The sequence below is a fragment of the Triturus cristatus genome, chromosome 2_1 (genome assembly GCF_964204655.1).
Source record: "Triturus cristatus chromosome 2_1, aTriCri1.1, whole genome shotgun sequence".
Lineage (NCBI taxonomy): Eukaryota > Metazoa > Chordata > Amphibia > Caudata > Salamandridae > Triturus > Triturus cristatus.
Window position 1 is genome coordinate 580,996,757 of NC_140581.1, and position 23,033 is coordinate 581,019,789.

At 41.0% G+C, this 23,033-nt stretch overlaps 1 long non-coding RNA gene across 1 annotated transcript in view; it reads right to left on the bottom strand.

Moving 5' to 3' along the window:
• Positions 1–20,650, bottom strand: part of LOC146865647 (uncharacterized) — a 62,645-nt gene extending 41,995 nt beyond the window's left edge. The window contains exons 1-3 of the long non-coding RNA XR_014976673.1: positions 20,547–20,650; positions 12,591–12,830; positions 3,758–4,502 (exon numbers count right to left, since the gene is read on the bottom strand). This is a non-coding gene — a long non-coding RNA (uncharacterized LOC146865647). The remainder of the gene's footprint in view (positions 1–3,757; positions 4,503–12,590; positions 12,831–20,546) is intronic.
• Between the last annotated feature and the right edge of the window lie 2,383 nt (positions 20,651–23,033).

Below are 23,033 nucleotides of genomic sequence, written 5' to 3' on the forward strand. Positions count from 1 at the left end.
AACTTTTTTCGTCCAAGCACGAGTTTGCTTGTATGGTAGGGTGGCCATTGCCACTGTCTTATCTGATGTTCATATTTTGATTATATGTTTTCTGTGTTACACATTGCACTTAAAAATATATATATTTGTCCTGTAGTAGTAATTTTTCTATATCCATCATATTATTGGTCCTGAAGAAAGCCGGGTCAAGTGACCATCTCGGCTGAAACATGTCGACCATTTCATAATTGAGCCAGGAAATAGTCTATCTTTGTTTAAGACTATAGTTTTTTTTAGACATGAAACTTAGGTAATCCCTAATAAACATATTTTTTGCCTGAGTATTCATTTTTAAATTCACATCTACACTAGAGCACTGCACTACAGTTTTTAGGTTTTGGGTTTAACCCCTGGCAGGAGTATTTTCTCCTGGGAATAATAAGGCTTAGCACTCAGCAGAACCTTTTGGCCTGCGATTGTGAGCTTAGACTTCTATTCCCTAGAGTTTCAGATGACGATGCTCCGCCAGTAAGGGTGGGCTGATGAACTCTTAACTCCTGCCGGGTGTTATCCCGGCTTCTCAAGGGATTATTTGTACTCGAACAGCAGTTATTAGTTTGCTATTCCCCTCTGAATAGACTTTGCACCTTTTGCTGTTTTTCCCCATTAGCTGCCTATCATGGAATTTCACTGAGGACTATCTGTTGTTGTTTGGAGTAATTCTTCTGTACTTTGTTTGTGAACCAGTATGCCCACATGGAGGTTGCACCACAGCTCACTAGCCAGCCTAATGGAGCATTTGTGTTTTCAAAGGGGCACAGGTGGCTAGTGGACGCTAGAGAGCCACCTAAACATAGGGAGAAGACACTATCCCTCACCCCCTTACCTGAGGCTGAGGAAGGCTGAGAGGTGTTCCTTTTATATTGAACTGAAACTTCCCTTGCTTATGCCACCCGCTGGGGCTGGTCCATTGCATACATTGCAATGCGGCCTCATGAGGTGTTTTAACTCCTCAGATGACAACCCCCATGGTTTTCAGAATGGCCAAGGGGGGAGGGGTTATGAGGTGGAAACTGCCCACTACTGTCCTTTTATTTCCTTCTGAGTGTGATGCTCATGTGTTTTGATGCTTGTTAAACACACCAGCCAGAATCGAACCTTTGACCAGACTTCTGACTGGGTTTAAAAATTGGGCTGAGTCTATTTTCTACTTCATGGGAAGCTGCACTAACAGTTATCATGGCCACTAGGAAGTCCAAAATATGAAGATTAAAGAGAAGGCACGCCAGGTCACATTCCTGCCTAAGGTCATGCCCACAGAGAAAGATTCTGTTTTAGTAATTCCACCATTATAGTTTACTTTTGGCCACTAAGAGTGATTGGATGTGTTGATCAGACCTAGAAAATCTGGGTCGAGGCTCATATTGCTAATCTTGCTCCACAGAAGGGGACTTGGCACAGGGGCGTAGGAGGCAGTAAGTTTCTGGGGGCAACAGGGAGAGGCTTGAGGACTCTCCTTTGACCATATACCAAGTGCCTGTGGTCTACGAACCTCAAGCTCCTATAGAATATATGAATCACAACATTCTGACATGAAAAAGTGAAATAATGATAAAGGCTGGCATTGTAATCACAGTTTGCAAGTATTCTTTATTTGTTTTTTTACAATCTCCAAATTAGTTGGAAAATATGTGAAAAACATGAACCTTGCATCTTCATGCACCAAGCAAACAATGAGTGGAGGAGAAAAATAAACAAAATATTCTTAGAGACATTCCTAAACCACATAATGCAAATAGACTAATTAGAAACTACTTACCTAAAAATAGCTCCATAAGGTTCAAAGTCAAAGCACCAATGATAGTCGAGGGTCATGGTAGATCGGCCCTAGGTGCAATTTGAAATGGACCAGGAAGTAGCTTGGTTGGATGCATCAACCAGGTTTGTCCAGATCAAAGATTTTACCTCATGACTTTGGTCCTTCGAGTCCCAATTCCCCGCAGCAGTAGATTTCTAAAGCCTCCTAATACCTCAGGGGAGGCATTTGGAGACTCACAGGGTGTAAGATAGAGGCCAACAGAAAGGTCCAGTCTAGTTGCCACTGGTCAGCCTGGGCAGTTGCAGTGAAGAACTCCTGTGGGTTGTTGGATCCATGTGGCTTGAACAGGAGGTTCGTCTTATGGCTTCTGAAGTCCACCTCTTTGTCCTGGGTACAATAGGGCCATTGGCCCAGTCCTTCTTGGCTCCGCTCAGGTCACAGATAGCAGGTCCAGTCCTTTTCTTTTCTTCCTCAATTTCAGAAGTGTTCTGAAGATGGTGACTGAAGGTGCAACATTTATGCTTGGCATGAGCTAGCTGATTGGAATGACTCCTGGGTATGTTCTAAACAATGGGGTACCATCTCTAACACTAAAATCCAGTATCAGGCAGCCAAGGCTGGGCTGGCCATAGCGGGCATCAGGCATTTGCCTGGGAGGCTGGGGGCCAGTTTTGGAGCGGCGGGACCGGTTTGGTACCTGGCGACAGTTTTGCAATGATGCTGCAATATCGGCCCCAAGTGGCAAAAGCAGCGTGCTGTGGCCGGTTTTGTTCCCCCCTCCGGGGTGGGGGCCGGTCCAGCAAAATTGCCACGGCAGCTTTGGGTTCCCAGTCCGACCCTGCAGGCAGCCACTGTACCTCCAAGCCAAAGACAGAAATCTGGTGGGACAGAAGCAGGGGTTTCAAGCAACCAGAGAGTTTATACACAAGAATTGTCATGACTTCCAGTTTTCACCCTTTGAAGTGCACCCAAAGTGTTATATGTAAAACCCAGTGACAACATTCTGGTAGGACAAAAGCAGAGTTTTCCAGCAACCAAGCAATGGATATGCAAGATTTGTCTTGACATCCTCTTTTCACTCTTTGAAGTGCACCTGAAGTAATCACAGTTGATGACCTAATGTGTAGCTCCTGGGAGGAATTTCACACCTCATTCACAACTATTAAAATGCATATCACTGGCTGGGGGGAGTTGGAAAGCAAATTTAGATTAGCCTACAGGAACTTCAGGCAGGGAAAAGATTAATTTCTAAAAGTTACTTTTTCTTAAGATTTTCAAACAATCTGACATCACCACTGAATTGGAACTATAATAATTATTTAAACTAACTGTTTAATTGTTTTTCTAGTTAGTCCCATTCATGACATACAGTATTAGGAATTAAATCTGTATTCTGATTTTCAACATAGGACAGCTAGGTCTGCCACAGTGGAAATACCTTGTAGGTGCTAATCACTGTGTGTACTTGTTAGCATTAGATTTCTACATGTCCTAGATGTGAAATTTGGTTGTTGGTTGACTGGGATTTGTGCCCTGGTCAAGCAACAGCCACAATCCTTTGCAGGGTGAAACACAAAAAGTCAATAAATTAACATGTGCTTAACCCTGGGTAGCTTGGCACAAAAAGGAGGCAGGCTTAACTTAGAGGCAATGTGTAAAGTATTTAGGCAGCACACAAACAGTAATGAAATCAAAACACTACACAAGAAAATCCCACGCCAATTTAAAAAAATAAAGTAAAGTTTCATAAAGTATTGACACCAAAACAACAAAAATCTAATCAGTTGAACCAGAGTTATGAATTTTGAAAGTTTTTAGTAAAAACTAGTGCCTAAAAGATTAAAGCACCAACCGTAAACATCTAGTCATGCAAGACCGGGTCATAGTAAAAAAATATGGCTAACTGCGATGGGGCACAGTTCGGATACAAGAAGTGGATTGGGCCCAGTCAGCACTTACCTTCAGACTTAGAAGAAACTTGAGAAACATTTTCTGAGAAGGTAAAGTTCAGTGGGGCAAGGCTTCACGGGGTGTCCGAGGAGAGAGCATCATCGTCATGGAGTCTTGGATTGAAGCCGCAGTGAAGATTTTTATGTTTGAATATAGTCGTTTTCATAGAAGTTGTGAAACCCCAGTGGGTTGAGGCAGAAGGCTTTAGCAGGAGACAGTTCAAATGGCTCAGATACCCGTTTGGCAAAGGATCACTGACAGGATTTGCTGCTGCGGACAAGGACACAGTGGGAGAAGACGCAAAGTCAATCCGACCAGTGATGCACCTCGAGCAGATAGTCAAGTAGGTTGGTCCTGGTCTCCTCCTGGTTCTCAGAGCAGCTTTTGGCCAACAATGTTTTAAGTCCTCAGTTTTGGGATTTGCCCATCTGTGCACCTTTAATGCTACAACTAAGGGTCCATAACTATTGGGACAGCACTTGGGGGTTCAGTACTAACTCAGGCTGACTCCAGGTGCAGGTTCAAGATGGTGGGAGCCTTTTGTGTCCCTGTGGCTCTGAACAAGAGGCCAGCAAACTAGCCCTTGGAGTCACTCTGGTAGTTCCGGGTCAGGTGAAGATGCAGGGCTCAACAGCAGGGCTCGCCTCTGAGGGTTCAATGCAGGCTCCAGGCACCAAAGCAGTCTTTCAAGGTACTGCAAAGCAGTCTTGCAGAGTGCACAGCAGGCAGTCCTCTGAGAGTCGTTCCACAGGTCCTAAAAAATGAAATGGAGAGTGGGTCGGATTGTCTTATTTTTCTATCCTGGTGCCCTTCCTCTGAAAGTTAGGAGAAACATTGAGAAAGGTTCTTTGAAGTGCACAGAATTTCTTGACTCCCCTGCCCTGGCTTCAAGCTAGCTGCAATGACAATGTGGAACTGATAGGTCCTTTGTATGAAGGCAAAGCACACCCTATTCAGTTGCAAGTGGTGCTGTGCTCAGCTCCGCCCCATCCTGTCAGCAGCTGACCCATGCAAGCACACCTAATCCCTCTATTGTGTGACCGTCGTCTGGGAGAAATTTACAAAGTCTAACTGTCAGTTACAGACAGTCATGTGACCCAAGACAGGCTGCAGGCAAAAAAGGGCTAAGGACAGGAATATGCCAACATTCTAAAAGTGGCAATTTCAAAATTGTAATTACAAATACGACTTTACCATTAAAGAGGACTTTTAATTACAATTTCATACATATCAAACAATAAATGAATGTTAGAAATGGGGGTCTCTAGTTGACAAGGGCTTGCACCTTTGTCAAGATAGGGACGCTTCTTCCTATTCAGGATAAGGGAGTTACACTCCTAAAATACCCCCTGCTCACCCCCTCGGTAGCTTGGCACGAGCAGTCAGGGTTATCTTAGAGGCAGTGTGAAAAGCATTTGCACATAACCAACAGTAATACAGTGTAAGCACTACAAAAGGACACCACACCAGTTTAGAAAAATATCCAATATTTTTATATACTTCAGACAAGACCAAAAACGATAAAAATACACAATACAATACTTAAAAATCAACAGTGATCAAAATCCGCTATAAAAACAGTTCATTGATGTTGATAGCGCCGTCCGGGGCTATCACGGTGTCGTGAACAAACAGTTCTGGCTGACCGTGGCGTCGCGGGCCAGCTACTGTGTCGGGAAGACCCGCAAACAGTACCTTTCAGAAATGCAGGGCGTCGGCAACCTCTCGTGGAGCTTCCAAAAACACGGCATCCGCAGGCGTCAGTTCTGGAGGTCGGTGCAGGAGTCGTCGGGGCCCTTGAAGTCACACGCGTTGCAGGTCGATCTCCTCTGTGTTGGAGCCAGGAGCGCTGGCATCGGCAGGTGTCACGTGCTGCAGTGCAAAGTGCAGCGGTGCGGCGTCCGGTTCCCTCAGGTCGCAGTGCGAGCAGCGGCTCGGTGGTGGCGTCAGATGGCGCCGTCGGTGAGACCAGGGTCGCGGTGCGAGATGTAGGCGGTGCTTGTCACAGTGCTGGCAGGTCACGGTGCAAGCAGCGTCGTCGTCATTGCTGAAGCGCTGTCGTCAGCTGATGAACTGGAGTCGATGGCGCCAGCAGGCCAAGGCTGCAGTGCGGGATGAGGGTTGTGCGTTGTGTAAGTTTACGAGTGGTGCCCTCGAACCATGGTGCAAGCAGTGGCGTTGATTTCGGCGTGGAGCGGCATCGTCGGTGATACCAAGGCGTCGCCGTGAAGCAAGGCAGTGCGGAGTGTGGTGCCCACAGATCGCGGTGCGAGCAGCGGCTCGATGGTGGCATCAGCAGGCATTGTCGGTGAGACCAGGGTGACGGTGTGGCATTGCGGCGGTGCCCTCTGCGGTGCCTTCAGGACACAAAGTCGGCAGCAGCGTCGTAGACGTCGTCGGGTTGCTTTTCTTCTGTTGCAGCACAAAACACACAGTCCCCAGTGCTGAGGGCAGAAGAGCTTGAAGTCTTTGCAGTTCCTGAGACTTCTTGAACAGGGTGCAAGCTCTACCTCAAGCCTGTGGAGAAACTCACAAAAGTAGATTGCAGAAAGTTCTGTCCAGTCCTTTCAGTGCCCAAGACAGAAGCAGCCACTGTAGGCCAACACAGCAAAGCACACAGCAAAGTGGTAGTTCCTCCTCACAACTTCTCCAGCTCTTCTTTTTGGCAGTCTTCTTGATCCAAAAGAGTCCTAATGTTCAGGGGTCTGGGCCCCAATATTGATATCCCAAAATCCTTTGACCTCTTAGGCAGAGAGTGTCTGTGCCCAGCCACAACTAGTTCCACCTTCTCTGGTGTAATATCCTGGCAGGAGGTGGAGACGGCATTGTCAGAGGCAGACCAGGCCCTTTGAGGGAAAGGAAATCTCTTTCCCCTTCCCCTATTGCTGCCCAGGTCTATTCAGCCCTTTCCTGACCCACCTAGACTATCTGGAGCCACTCCTGCTCCCCAGCCTTCTGTCATCCAAAACCCAGACAGGCAATCCACATTCCAATAGAGGCACAAGGGATGACTGAGCAAGAAAACTACTTTCTAAAAGTGCTATTTTCAAACACAGAATGTAAAAATCACCTTCACTAAAAGATGCATCTTTAGATTCTCAGTTCGTGCATACTAAACTTTATTTTCCTACCTAGTTCCCAGGGCCAGTTATGTTTATAAGATGTTATAAACAAACTTCCTATTCTGTCCTATGGGGAACAGGTAGCCTTGCAATAGTGAAAAACTAAATGGGCTGTCATTCACCATCAGGACATGCCACACACATCAGGGTATGTCCTACCTTTCACATACGCTGCACCCTGCCCACAGGGATACCTTGGGCCTACCTTAGGGGTTACTAACATGTAGATAAGGGAAGATTTAGGGACTGGCAAGTGTGTGCACTGGCCAAGTCGACCTGGCAGTTACAAACTGCGTGCAGACTCTGCAATGGCAGGTCTGAGTTACCTTTTCAGGGCTACTCACGTGGGTGGCACACGCAATGTTGCAGGCCCACTAGTAGCATTTGATTTACAGGCCCTGGCACACTCAGTGCACTTTACTAGGGACTAACAAGTAAATCAAATATCCAATCATGGAAACATCAGTTCATAGCACAATTTACGACAGAAGCACTTGCACTTTTCCACTGATCAGCAGTGAGAAACGTGCTCAGAAACACTACACCCGAAAAACCGGGAGGCCAGAAAGCAAAAACTCAGGGAAAACACGCCAAAAATAGCCAAGTCTAACACTGGACATCTGGTCCCAATCAAAAGTTAGCACTTACTAAATGTAATAATGCAACCCAATGTTATTGTATGGGACAGGTAGTCCTCACAGTAGTGAAAGACAAATTAAGGATTTTTTCACTACCAGGACATGTAAAACTTAAAAGTATATTGCCAACCTTTTAACTGCAATGCACCCTGTCATGTACCTAGGGCACCTGTACCTAAGGCTACCTTAAGGGGACTTATATACAATAAAGGGGGAGTTTATGGCTTTGCAAGGGGTTTACATTGCCAAGTCTAATTGGCAGTTTAAAACTGCATTCAGGCTGCAGTGTTGGGCCTGGGACATGTTTTAAGGTGCTTCATAAGTGGGTGGCACAATAAGTGCTGCAAACCCACTAGCAGCATTTAATTTACAGGCTCTGGGTATATGGTATACCACTTTACATGGGACTTATAAGTAAAATAAAAAAATACATATTTTAGGAGAGTGAGCACAAACACTTTAGCACTGGTCAGCATTGGTAAAGTGCAAAGATATCTAAGGTCAACAAAAACAAATTCAGCCAAAAGTGGAGGGAAAAAGGGAAAACATTTTAGGGTAACTCTGCAGAGAGGGCCAGGTCCAACATCCTACTTTTAAATACCATGCACTCTGCCTTGTGGGCAACAAGGCCGACATAGAGGTGAAATTAATATTTAAAAGAGCGGTTTTGCCCTATTAGATGTGTTTACTTTGACAGGACGATTTTCAGTTTTTACACTGCTAGAGTCAGGCTAATGGTAGGTTTGAATCCATGTTTACACTGTCACTGTAGTGCATGCACAATAGGTGCTGCAGTTCACTAGTGACATTTAACTTACAGACCCTCGTTACACCTTGTACAATATACTAGGAATGTATACGTAAGTTAAATATGCCAATTAGGAGATTTTCAATTTAACCATGTTTAAATAGGGAGCACATGCACTTTACCACTTTTAAAACCAGTAAGGTGCACAGAGTTCTACAGCCAGCAAAAACAGTGAAGGAAGAAATCTGGGGATCCACCACACAAAAGATGGTCATTTCCTACATGTATGCTGTAGTAAACACTGCATTAAAATCATGGAATGTCTCCCAACAGTTGCATTTTCCACCGAGGCATTCCCTGGACATTTTCATCAGAGCCACCTCTTTCATAACCATAGTACTGTGTGCCCTGTGGAACCAGGAAAAATATTATTATTCCCAGCCTCCCTGTTGACAAACTGTGTGGCCATGCGCAATCATATTTTCAACATATTCCTCTGTTCCAATTTGCTTTAGCATTGCACAGCATGAAGTGGGCGTGAGGATGCTACCACAGACAGTTGACGTGCATTGCTTGCTTTCTTGTGGATGGAAGTGGAGTATTCACTCAATGCAGCACAAACTATAAAGCACAACAAAAAATGTTAAACTTTTACTGTATGATCTGCAGAAAGAATTAGTGCAGATGAATGACATGTAGCAGTGTTGAAGCGTAGAATGATCACAAAACTGAATATCTGAAGCCGCAGACAAATATGATAGCCGTATGAGAAACATATGAAATAAGCTTTGTGCGTAAGATACTCACAAACAGGAGATGCACAGTGTGTGTGTGTGTTGGAGAGAGATGCTTTACAAATGTGAAAAACTGGACATGAGAGAAACCGATACAAGAAGCTTTGTATGTGAGATGCTCACAAAAATAAGATACATGTATGTTTGCGTGTGTAACATGTTCTCAAAATTAAGAAGAAATGTGTGCATGACATGTACATGCAAACATGAAAAGCCTACTGTCTGAGACACAAAGTACCCAAGTTCATGAGAAGTTTGAAAAAATGAGGAATGTGGTTAAGACTTCTAAGATGCTCACAGAAATTCAGTACAGTAAGATATGAAGAACAAGCAGAGTGTGGGTGACGCTTGATCAATCAGCATCTGTAGGCTTATTTAGAGCCAGTTTAGGGTTTAATTCATTGAATAATTTGAAGTGACTTGGTGTCAATTAGTTATTTTTTTGGGAGAGGTACTCTAAGGTTGCTACCAGTACTGGAAAGGTTGGCAGTAAGTACAGTCTGAGTGTGTATTACTAAAAAATAAAAGTACATTGAAAGCACTGTAACCACTTAAGCAATAAGAGGCAGATTTCTAACTTTTGATGCCATGCAGCAAAGCAACCAAAGTTGCTGCGCTGTGTCAATAGGAGAGAGTAGAGCAGCATCACATCTACTAAGATATGGTGCCGGCTTTGTCTCTTCTTATGCTGGTGCACTTTAAGCTGCCTTGTGCAAATGCATACACCCTTGGACTAAAGTGTAAGGTTGTGTGTCATGTCACACATAGGTTTTTGAGGAGGAAGGGGATCCTTCCAGTACAAAAACTATGATGTGACATAGTTAAATATTTTTAACACTGTATGCATACTGTAAAGTACAGTACACATGCAAAGTTTGAAAAGTGTAGAGAAAAAAAAAAATTCTCAATCTTTACGCCTGCCTCGATGACGCATACATTCTTGGCATAAATCCTGTCTTCCTCTTTTTTAGTAGATAAGGCATTACATCAAAACCCATGGGTGGCTGCATGGGAATGCCCAAGTACAACTCATGGAATGTTCCAGTGCTGCAAAGTAGTATGTAGCTCTTCTTTGTATTATGTTAGACAACTTTTAATTGAAAATCGGAATTTGTGTTGGAAAATAAATCACAACACGACACTTTGTGCTGGGGTTGCGGCACTTTTGTAAAAAGTTTAGTAAACTTGTTAGTAAATTTTCTGGCAGTCTATCTTAAACTTTGCAGCCCATCATTTTTTTATCTGCCATACACAAGCCACAGTGCTTTGTCTCCCAGGCGGGAACCTCACAGGTCTATAAACACACACGTAACTAGTCCCCACGTCACCAACCAGTTATACACACAAGTATCTGAAGTAATCATGTTAACTAATTTAGCTTTCCTCCCAGAACAATGCATTTCCCACAGATAAGTTTATTGTGCATTTATTTTTCAGTTAAGGTGTCTGCAATTATATTTTACATGCAGTTATTGCCCACAGTCAGTGTCACTGGGTTGATGTAGCGGGGAGGACCAAATTATTTGCCACGTTTGACTAAATGATGCAGCAATAAAAAGAAAATAATGCGGCATAATGCAGCACATTTTGTGATGTATTACTTCATTATTTTGACATTTTTATAAACCTTAACACTACCTAGGCAAAGGTTTCACCTCATTAGTACCAGTTTAACACCCAAATACAGGAATAAGCGCCTGAAAAGTGAGAAGTTCACCTTTGGGAAGGGCTTTCCTCTGCGTGGTGATTCATGTTGCTGTATTCTTAGTAAGTTTAGATCTGTTTGAGCTAGAAATATTTTTTTGTTATACTCTGAAGATCATGCAGCAGATGACGGATAATGTGATATATGTGGCAAATACAAAATAATGTGGAAGATGCAGCGGCTGCAGAATCGCATTATTCGAGTGGGTCTGCTCAAGGTGCACTGCTGAACAGGATATTAGTAAAAGTTACACACTGGCCAAGCACATGCATGCAAAAGATCAGCACCACACAGTATGATAGCACTTCTCAAGACCGGCTGTGCTCAGTCATATGTGAAATGCAGTCGTCATCAGGTAACCCATCATGAATTCCAAAACCAGCAAATGAAATCTCTGAACATGTAAGAAAATGGAGAACTGAAAAAATAGCTGGTAAAGGATGAGAAAACACTAAAGCTTCAGGACAGAAGTGCTGAAACTACTAGCATACGACAATCAAACGTGTTGTTTTTCAGAGAATGGGTTAAACCATACACACACCTCCACCTCTGGCTGTGTAGCCCTGGCATGTGACTGAGTTTCATAGATATCAAAGATCTTGCTTAGGAGGTTTTTAACAACAGCTTCATGAAAAGAGCCACGCTGAGGTTAAGTCAGCAATGAACATGTTTCATTCAAGGATTTTAAATTTTTTTGGGGTCTTGTGCTCCTCATTTTTCAAATCAGGATCTGTTAACTAAATAGTTAATAAATCAGAAAAAGCAACAACCTTGATGTTGGTGAAAAAAGGCAGTTGGGTCTATAAGTAAATCTATATTCATGGGTTGTCCGTAAGTGAAAGGCCAGTAAAGTTATTAAATTATATGTTTTTATTTTTATCCACATCTCTATACCATTGTAGTCACGATCACAGCTCCCATGTTATTATGCACTGAAAAAGGGGTGAAGTTCAAGCAGGGATTGTATCGCTGTGTCCGTTTAAACTTCAGACGCTGTTTAAGTATACATGAGTACACTTCAACAATAATCTCTTACTTGGCAGTGGAAGTCTGCAGTAGATTTGGAACAATTTTCAGAGTAGGAGTGCTTGTCAGTGGAGTCAGCCCACGCTAATAATACAAATGTTGAAAAATATCTGTGTCCTGTGTGAGTGCAGTGAATGAACAAACCATGTAACTTCTACAACTTGGGAACATCGCCTTTACAACATTTAAAACAATAGTCTCTAGTGATGTACATATGCCTAAAAATAAGGGAAAGAGAAGGTGTAAATGGGTCACAATAAGTCTCGATGCATTAGTGAACCTCAACGTTTTTAGACTCTACTCAAATAATCTGCTCCAGCCACAATAAATTGTAAAAAGACAGCATATCTAATTTGTGTGTCTATCATTGATTCAAGTATTTGTACACAGTACAAAGAGCCAGCACGTTATTTTTTACATCTGTGAGGGTTAGAATTTTGTTTGAAACTGCAACTATCTTTCAGCTTCTCCTCGAACCCTAACATGGGTTTCACTCAAGTTACAGTTAATATTAAATTGACACCCAATGTAATTTATAATTATAAAGTGCTGCAGATTCCCTAGTGATGGCACAGTATGCTTATACTACAGCTAAAAACCAACAACAAAAATGTATTTGTTCCTTGAGCTGAGATGTGCTGCTTGATAACAAATATTACAATACAATGTGTCAATTCTTTAACAATGCCTGTGCTTTACTGGAAGACAAATGTAAACAAAACATAGATCTATATGCCAAGAGATTTAAATGTAATTTGTAACAAGCAGCTATTTAGTGTTTTCAAATGAAGAAAGAAAAAAAACCTCACCTTGTTACCCATTCTCCTGCTAAACCTCGGCAGGTTACCATGGGGTGCAGCAGCACCTGCTCCACCACTAGTTCCAGTGCCCCTGGAAGACTGTAGGCGTTGGCAGGGCTGAACTTTGTTCGTCCTCTTTGGCAGCATGAGACTCGACTTCAAGGCGGCAGGCAGTCAGGGTAGGCCTGAGGAAGCCCTGGGTGCTGGCTCGTGCCTCATCCTAAACTGAGTACTTTAATTGTTTTTCAGCTAAACAGGCAAGTAGAAAAATAAGTTGGAGAGTATACTGATGAAGAAGTCCTAGTTTCGCCTTTGTGCCACACCAATGATTGCATTTCATCTTTTTCTCTTCAGTTAACTATGTGCTATGAAAATGACAAATTATTACCTGTTTTTTTTTCTTAAGACATTACGGTGCCACTATCAACTGAAAACATCTAAAAGGTTTCAGACTCAAAGTTAATTCCTGATGAATGCTATAAAACGCTCTAAGAAAGGTGGCTCTCAATATTAAGAAGCTTATGAGCAAAGGTGTTTTTTTTCAGTACAGATCATCACAAAACAACTGATGTGCTGCTGATGTGCCAAAACATGTAGACCCATCATTGCAGGTTGGTAATAATTTGCAGCCCAAATTTTGTGACTGGCATGTTTATTTACATTGAAATGTGTGTACGACAAGTCCCCCTACAAAATGTTAATACCTTTTCTCTGCTACCTTTTTCTTGTTCTGCTTTTTTCAGTCTCAGTGAGTAGAGAATGGTCAAGGCTTAAGGGACTACTACCTAAGTATGGACTCAAAAATATTGTTTCAAGATAGTATTGTGATCAAATATAATGCCAGTGACAAAATTATGTAGGACAGAATACAAAAGGTAAATATATTGGTTTTTAATCTTGGTCAATAATATTGATGTTCAAACCATAATTTATTAAAATATTGTGGCATATAATATTGCCATGTTATATATTGCTGTTTCTTTTTTATTGAATGTTCTTTATAACCATATGTTAAAACATTGTTATTTTTATATTTTATACATTTTCAACATTTTATTTTCAGACTGAGGATTTATTGGATGATTAAGTAGGATATGTTATAATTATAAATATAAAATAATGTTATATTCAATTTACATTCAGTATAATATTTACATGTTTAATTAAGGTATACATTATAAATATGTCTGATAATATATATTTTTAATTATATTATCATGTTATTTTTCAGGTTATGGGGTTTATGAGGAATTGGTTGTGTAGTGCTTTATTTTAATTATATGTTAACTAATATAAAATGTATAATGTATATAAATAATTCATTAACATTGATATTATCTATATTAAGTAACTATAAAATTATATTCAATTTTGGGGTTTATTTCTTTATATTTAATAAATTGAAAATCAGAAAGGGTTTATTAATTAATATTTATGGCATTGGTTCTCCTTCAGAATTTTGGGAAGATTACGGTACACACATTTTGGGGTTGCAAGTGGTATTGTTTATTTGTTTAAATAATTTTAGTTGCTTTAAAATAATTTATTGGGCGCAGTTTTTAACTTACAATATAAGAATTTTTTTTTGTTATTTTTCAAAATTAAAATATAAAGGTTTATGTATGTAACAAAATGTTGGTTTATAATGAACATATATTTTAATAGTTAGAAATGAAATAAATACTTTTAAATTTAAAAAATAACATAAATTAATTAATTTACAAAATATGCTATTGATGATATTTTTATATTCTTTGCACAAATATTTGCATAATTTGACTACATTTTGATTATTTGCAGTTAGGACATTGACAGAGTCCCTTAGCCTATTTCATGCATCCAGTCTTTTCAAACTGTTTGTGAAATTGGAGTAAGAATATGAAATCTGGCCTTGCCCCTCCCCTTATGCACCTTCCTCAATGTTTGTTGGACTGGAATGAGAATAGTAAAGAAGTATGAGTGCCCCACCAATATATGAACTTTCCACAATGTTTGTTAGGCTATAATTAGAATATTGTATCTGCCAAAAAAACCCAATATTTCCCCTTTCCCACAATTCTTACTTCCTAATCCAATATTTGCACTTTCTCTAATGTTTACAAAACTGGAGTTAGAATAGTAAATCTGACATCCATTAGAACTACTCTTCCCAAAGTTTGATGGACTAGATTTAGTAAATATATCCCCCTTCCCATAGTTGCACTTTCCCCAATGTTTGTTGAACCAGTGTTACAATAGGAAAACTACCAACACACGGTAGCTGCACATTTACAAATGTTTGTTGGAGTGGAGTTAGAATAGTAAATCATACCCTCCAATCCCACAATATTTGCACTTTTCCTTGTTGAACTGCAGATAGAAGAGTAAATCTGCCAACCGACCTCCACTTCCCAAATAGAGGCACTTTCCCAGGTGATTGTTAAAACTGGAGTTTGAATAGTAAATAAAACACCCTGCCCCACATTTTCACTTTTCCCAGAGTTTGCTTGACTGGAGTTATAATAGTAAGGGCCATATGTAGGTAGCCTAATACCGGTCGGTAACGGCCGATTTTCGGTAAAAATCCCGTTACCGACCGGTATTCAGGCTGTTGGTATGTAGGGGGGACATTTCAGGATTCGGTAATTTACCGAATCGGTAAAATTACCGATTCGGTAATTTTACCGATTCGGTAAATACCGAATCCTGAAATGAGATGTAGGGGGAGTGTGTGGGTGTAGTGTGGATTCGTTATTTACCACCAACTAAAAGTTGGTGGTAAATGACGAATGTCTTAGAAAAAGCATTATTTGGCCCTTAGAAGTGTGCAATGTGGCAGACATACATGCCCTTAGGGCATGTATGTGTGCCACATGTGCACACATGCAGGAATCAGGGGTGCAACAGGGTGTCACTGTGACACCCTGCCACCCTTGATTGTGCTCCCCCCATTACCGAATCGGTATTCACCGATTCGGTAATGGTAACTGGCTTCCCATTGATTCCTATGGGCCTCCTGGCCCATAGGAATCAATGGGAAGCCAGTTACCATTACCGAATCGGTAAATACCGATTCTTAATTACCGACCAATTCCGAATCGGTAATTTTTACCGACTGATTACCTACATAGCATTTACCACTTCATAAATACCGAATCGGTAAAATTCGGTATTTATGAAGTGGTAAGTGTAAGGCTACCTACATAAGGCCCTAAGTCTTTAAAAACAGAAACCTCTGCCACCACCACCAAGAATTTATGCACGTTCCATAGTTTTGTTGGACTGGAGTTAGAACAGTAACTCTGACTACCCCAATAATTGCCATTTCTCTAATACGTTATGGACTATAGTTGGAATATTAAATTATACCTCATTAAAATATATGCTCAATGTTTGTGGAACTGGAGCTAGGATTGTACATCAGATTGTACTTTCATAACATGTCAATATTTGTAATGTTTAGGAGTGACGATGGGGATGTCTCCTTCTTTTCCTCACAGATATGAAGATAACATCCTATGTTATTTGTTTTTTTGAGGATTTTTGGATTCGTTTAAGAAAACATGTTTTGGAAAATGATGTTCAAACATTTTTAACATTTCCTTTATTTCTTTGACTTGCAGGCTCTAACACTTGTTTTAAATTACATTTTAGGTGCTTTGAAGGGATTCAAAGATTTTGTGATGGAACTTTAGCAATGTAATTTTTTTTAACGTTTTATGTATTAACTCTGTTTTATTGACAGAATACTAAGCAGAGAACAAAATTGAGTCGCCTACCACCCAGCGGGCCGGCTAGTTAAATCCAGCTGTGCATTCAAGACAATGATAAGAATAGGGCGTCCAAATGTTTAAACACAGCAACCCGCCTACAACCCAACAGAGCCGGCCGCGTCTTAAGAAAAATAGTAACCGGTGGACAGTGCTAGGGGCTGGTGCCCACATCAATTGAGAGGAAGGAGGCCACGGGAGCCGTATGGCGACCTCTGGAGGCGGTAGGCCCAATGTAGTCTTCCAAGTTTAAACCCTGAACAGAACAAAACTAAAGTAGAACGACAAAGAAAAGAAAGTAAAACCCTCACCCTCCCCCCACCACTGCTCCTCAGTGGGCCAATCAGTAAAAGGGGAGAAGTCAGCCCATGTACCCAGGATGTTACGGTAGATTCACCACATCAGGAAGTGAAAATGGACCATTAATACGCATTCTTATGGGATGATAGTGGTGTCGTCAGGGACCAATTTGAGGATGCAGAGGTATTGGGGGCAGGTCAATTCTCTAAATTCCTTGGAGAGAATAGCTAAGAAAGGGGCCCAGGTTTTGGCATAGTCTGCACTCTTCCCCGCTGCTGCCATAGAGAGGTTCTCCATCGCTAAATGATTCCATAGCTGGTGAATCCAGCATATATGCTGCGGTATCCTGTCCGATTTCCACCTTGCCAGTATAACCCTGATTGCAGCGTTCAAGCGCCAGTTGCCTCCCCCTAAGCAAGCGCAGGGGAAAGGTTATCGCATTAGGGAGGCCTAAAAGAGGGTACGCAGGGAGCCGGGGTATGGAGGTGTTAAAGGCCAGATCAATGTCATCTAATATTTGCTCCCAGTATTAAAACGGTTTTAGATATATGTATTTTTGCATCTTCGGCGCATTCCTTTCTAGAATTGTTTTGGTGCAGCTGGACTCATCTAGACCGTGCACAGCTTCGGAAATGTGAATAAATATTTGTAATTTGTCTAATTGATAATGTCAACTGGGGATGTTAATGATTTTTTTTAGCAAATTTATAAATTTTTGTGTGTATGTGTAATATGTTCCTTTTTAATGATTGTGTAATACATATAATAAATTCTGGTTAGGAAATGTTTGGAGATAATATTAATATTTAGGTCTGTATGAAATAGGAATTTTATTTTTTATTTTTTGCTTTCTTGATTTACTTTTATTAATTGTAATGTTCTAGTGATATATATTTTTATATGTAGAATCATAGTTGATTTTATATAGAAACCATCATAAATGTTTAGTAGTACTTTTCAGTAGCGGTGTTTAAAGTAAATATTTTTTTATTTCATGCTGCGATTTGTATTGTTTTTTAAACAGAATGCATTGGAAAATCATATATTGACAAACTTGTTAAAGATTTTGTGTTTACTTAATGGTGGTAATTTTGGTGTTTATTTTGTTAGGACTAAGGGGGTCATCAGTATAGCGGGCGGATCGCCACCGCCCGTATGGCGGTGGCGATCCGCCTGCCGAAAACCTCCGCCCGCTGCAGATTTCCCCCGCCACATTACCATGGCGGGGGGGACCCCGGCGGACAGGAAGACCGTCTGCCGGTTTTCCGCCGGTCGGCAATCCGCCCGGTAGGCCTACCGGGCAGAAAAGCAGTTAATATGGCGGCGGTGTCTGGTAGACACCGCCATCCATATTACTATGCAGGCGGCGACCTGCCATTCCGTAGCGGCAATGCTGCCACGGAAAGGCAGGCAGTTTTCATAGTTGGGGGCCCGCAGTGGGCCCCCAGGGATTCTGGGGGGTGCACATGGGGGGTACCCCCCTGCATTCCTGATTGAAGCGAAAAGAGGAAGGGCCGGAGGATTGCTGGGCGTTTTGGCAAAAAAAGACAATTGAGTTGCTGGCACGGCGAGTTACGATAAGAAGGCCAGGGGCCCCACAGATGAACCAAACATATAAAGGATACCGATACCGATGAATGAGGCCTAAGCCGATTTCATTACACAAATAAGAAGTTTTCCTGATGGTAGATTAGTTTGAAATACCCAACAGATAGAGTGTACCACTGTCCTGAGGAAGCCAATAAGAAATTGGAGGCTGAAACACAACCGCGTCGACATACAGATTAAGGAGGAGTCCACCCATTGCTTTGATTAAGCATTAGTTATTTGGCGCACATAATAGATTGAGATAGAGGAATGATACCTCTGACGCCAAGAGGACTACCGCTGATTGCATCACTGAGATGTAGAAGTGTACATATTTAAAAAGTAGTTAGAGGAATGTATATGTTGTATATATGATTATGTATATATGTGTTGTTTTGTAATGTATTTTTGAATATTTGTGATTAGTTTGTCTAGTTTTGTGTATAATTCAATGTGAATATATCGATAATTATGATTCTCGCTGATGGATATCTGCACCTGATAAATAATTGTTGAATTTGTTAAAAGAAATAATATATGCCAAGGTAATTTATAGTCCCTTGCGCGAAAATAAATGAGAGATTAATCCCTCGATACTAATTGTTTATATACTACCGGGCAGAAAAGCAGTTAATATGTTAATATGATTAATATGGTGGCGGTGTCTGGTAGACACCGCCATCCATATTACTATGCAGGCGGTGACCAGCCATTCCGTGGCGGCAATGCCGCCACGGAAAGGCAGGTGGTTTTCATAGGGATTCTGGGGGGTGGGGGTGCACATGGGGGGTACCCCCCTGCATTTCAATGTACAACATGGCAGGCACCGCGCTGTGCCTGTCACGTTGTGCATTGAAAGGCACAACCTGCCTTTGTGGCATTGCGGCGGCGATGCTCTCTGCACCGCCCGCCGCAATGTTGAAGATGCGCAATGCACCCGCCAGTGTTTGCGGGCGCATACTAATCGGGAGGGCGGGACCGCCGCACCCTCTGATGGCGGTCCCGTTTCCCGAGGGTATGGCGGGCGGACAAAGTCCACCCGCCATACTAATGGGGCCCTTAGTTTTGCATGCTTGCGACTGTGCTTAATCTTAAATTGTGTGTAATCTATAGATTCTAAAATATCAAGACCTTTTATATTTTGAAACAGTTGCAATTTGTTGCCTATCATTTAGTGCATATGCTTGGTTTTTAAAGGTGTTTTTGGTTTTAATGTTTGTGCTAGGGCTTGCTTTTGCCATAAAATCTTGATGACTCTGTTCCATTTTTGGGAACTGCTATAAATTGATACAGTGCTGGGTGAGGCATCATATGAGTCCCTTGGAGGAAGTTGTGCTATCATTCACTAGAGTTGTTTTTGGTTTTCTGGTTAAGGTGCTCTGATACACATTTCACTATTCAATGTGGAATGTGGCTTGGTGTCGGTGTCTCGATCAGCGCGTATGACCAACCCATGTATCTTCAAATTGATCCTGAAAGTGAGAATTGCCTCCATTATTTTTAAAGTGGGGCAGTATATCAATAAATGATGTTTCGTTTATTCTGAGATAAGGGCAAAGCCTGGGACTATTAGTTTCTTCATTCCAAATGTGAATTAGCTGTTTGTTGAACGTTCTAAGACTGGATTTTTGGAGATGGCGTCAGATTGCCTGGTTAAAGAAGTCAACTTGGCACCCATAAATTTGAGTGTCTGGGAATATTTTTGTGATTATATCGATCATGGCATGCTTGAAAGCTACAACTATTTTTTGTTGGAGAGTATTTGGTGTATTAAATGATAAAGGTTCATGGTATGTAGCGCTTTGCTTGTTGGGTAATTTTCCAAAGGCTTATGGCCAAATTTTGTATCGTTGTTTAGATTGCTATACAAAGTTAACTCTTCCTTGGAGTCAGTCAGGATGAGGAGGGAATATCAATGTTTGAGTTTGCTTTTTTCGTGCTGTCTCTGTTCTTTCCTTTTCCTTAATATTATGCATTTTAGCTTAGGTACTTCTGGTAATTGACCTATAACTTGGGGGGATTCTTTTGTGAATATGTTATTTGAAAATACTTCCATTAGAAGAATTTGCATTTAATCTCTGTAATGAATGGAAGGTGGTTATGGTCTTTACAATTTTCTATTGCGTTATGCACAGTCTTGGCCCTTGCATAACATCTGCTACAAAAATGGGGTTCCCTTTTTGAGGAGTGGTAGAAACTTGGATACGTAGACCTTTTAGGATCTCTGAGTTATATAAATGGAATGGAAATATAAACAGATTAATTGGTATTGGTCAGTAGGATAAGTTGATTACTAACATGTTAAAATGAAATGGATGTTTACACTTACTTGTTCTTCATTGTCTTCTGTTGTCAGCTTTGAAACGTTTCATTTGTAATTTTCCTTTATTTGGTGTAGGAGTTTGCTGAAGCCTTTATAAGTTGTTTTTCTGTATAGGGAATGTAACACAGAAAATAATTACATATATTTAAATTATAATTAGCTCTTTATTTAAGGTAGTTTTAATAAATTTCTAATTCATTTCTAACTATTGGTAAAATAAATAAATGTGAACATAATCTGGGGCTTCATCTGTCAGGCAGGGTGACAGTCTTCTCTCGCCTTTGGTAGGTGTGCATGAGCAATGCTTGTATTGGAGTCTCTTATAATTAGGGCTCCCGGTTTTATGGTATTTTATTTTTTACATTTCCATCTGTATTTATCCATGTTTATGTTTTTGCCTTCTCATTGGTGTTTATCCATATTTATTTTGTGTTTTGAAAATAAATGGAGCTGTAAAATGGTATATTTCCACGTTTATTCAACTCTTGGACATGCACCTATTCAAACATGCCTGTCACGTTTTAGCAACTTAAACAGCTATGTACAGCAACAGACTACACTTACTAGTGTTATACTACAAATATAAGTCAGCATATGCTGGTTTGATGAAATATCATCCTGTTTTTTAACTCTCAATGCTGTCTATTTTCTCGGTTGTTGTCTGGAATTCATCGAAAACAGCATGGAAAGTCTCTCAAAAGAAGCACCATTTTCAGTATTTTTCTGCTTTTAAAAATAAATACAGACAGGAAACTGTTTTCTGTCTGTATTTATCTGTAAATTTCAGTAAAAACGGAAAACCGAAAGCCTTACTTATAATTATACATCGTTTTAGGTCTAGCTTGACAGAGCAACTGTTACCAAACCTTATGTGATCAACAGAACAAGAGCTTTATGATGCCTTACTGAGAGATGGGCATTGCCTCTAAGCACATATTGATCTTCCTCCATACTTTCTTTTACTGTGGATAAATTGTGTGCTTCCTCCAAGAAAAGTGCATGTATTACACAGATTATGCTCAATGTGGTAGTCCTGAGTAGGTTATGCTAAGAAGCCAATGATCAAGGTTGATGCCCTGATTGATTCCTTTAAAAAGGTTATGTCAAATGTTTTAGGTCTGATCTGTTTGTTATGAAACATTATGACAAAAGCAGGTGGTGTGAATTATTTATTATGAAAAACATACGTTAAAGGCTGTTGTCCTTTATGAGTGGCTTGTTATTAAACTGAGTTGAGGCTTGTGGACACATTGGGGCCTCTCTATGAGCCAGTTTGCATTGCTCTTGCACCACACAACGTGGTGCAAACCTACATGTGATTTATGAAGCCACGCAGTGCCACTTTGCGTAGCCCTGAGTGGCTCCTTAAATCTGAATTAAGGCAATGCAGTTCAAATTGCTGTGCTGCCTAATTCTTCCTTGGGAAGGTGTTCCATGGGTGTTGGGTGGGTGTTCCCACACAACTCCCATGGTTTTTGATGCATTCCCAGATTTACCAGAACTGGTAGACAAGGGAATGCACCAAAAAGATACGGTTTCTCCTCATTACTGCATCTTTCTGTGTGTGCTGCATAGTGCAGCACACAGAAAGAGGAATATGCCTCTCAAGTTTGTTTTGTACCGGAAGGTGTCCTGCATGCAATCATGGCAATCCTGCATGCAAAACAGGCACCCGTGTTGGTGTCTAATTATTGTGAGGCTGCCAAAAGGGGGCCAGCACAGGGGAAAAGCAGGAATGTACTGTATTGCCTGAAATACAGTGCATTTCTGCCCTTTCCCTGTCCTTGCTTGACAGTCTCGTAAATAGGCCCTATATTTTCTAACTCAGAAACCAGGTTAAATACATAGAGATGTGGATTTTATTCTATGTAATATGCTGATGATTGTAGACCTCAGGGAGGTCAAAACCAATTTTAAAAAGTAAACGTGAAACTCTACATTAGGAAGGGGGTGTATATTGTGTAACCCCCAAATACAGCAGGAAGGAGTTGGGAACTGTTATAGAAAGGGGTTTTACTTTGAACTACTTCTCAAAAAACATTTGTGTTCCTATGCATAGTGCACTTTCTGACAAACACAATTGGAAGGGGTTTTATATTGTGTGCCCCTTGCTAAACACCATATACAAAGACTTTACATTGTGAACTTTCTGACAAATGCAATAGGAAGAGGTTTCCATTGTGATCTCTACAAAACAATAACAAGGGATTTTACACTGTGACCTCTTTGAAAAATGTAGTAGAAAGGGGGTTTACATTGTATCCATCATGGCAAACATTATTTGAAGGTGCATTGGATTTTGAACTTTTGACAACTACAATAGGAATTAGTTTACATTGTGGCCTCTCGAAAGCCAGCAGGCTTGCTTTATTGATTATTAAATGTGGTAACAAAGGCAGTAGATACCTTATTTTACATAGCAAAAAACTTGACAAACCCGTAGACTTAAACATTTTGATTGTGAAGTGCCTCATGTTTTCCAATAAGCATATA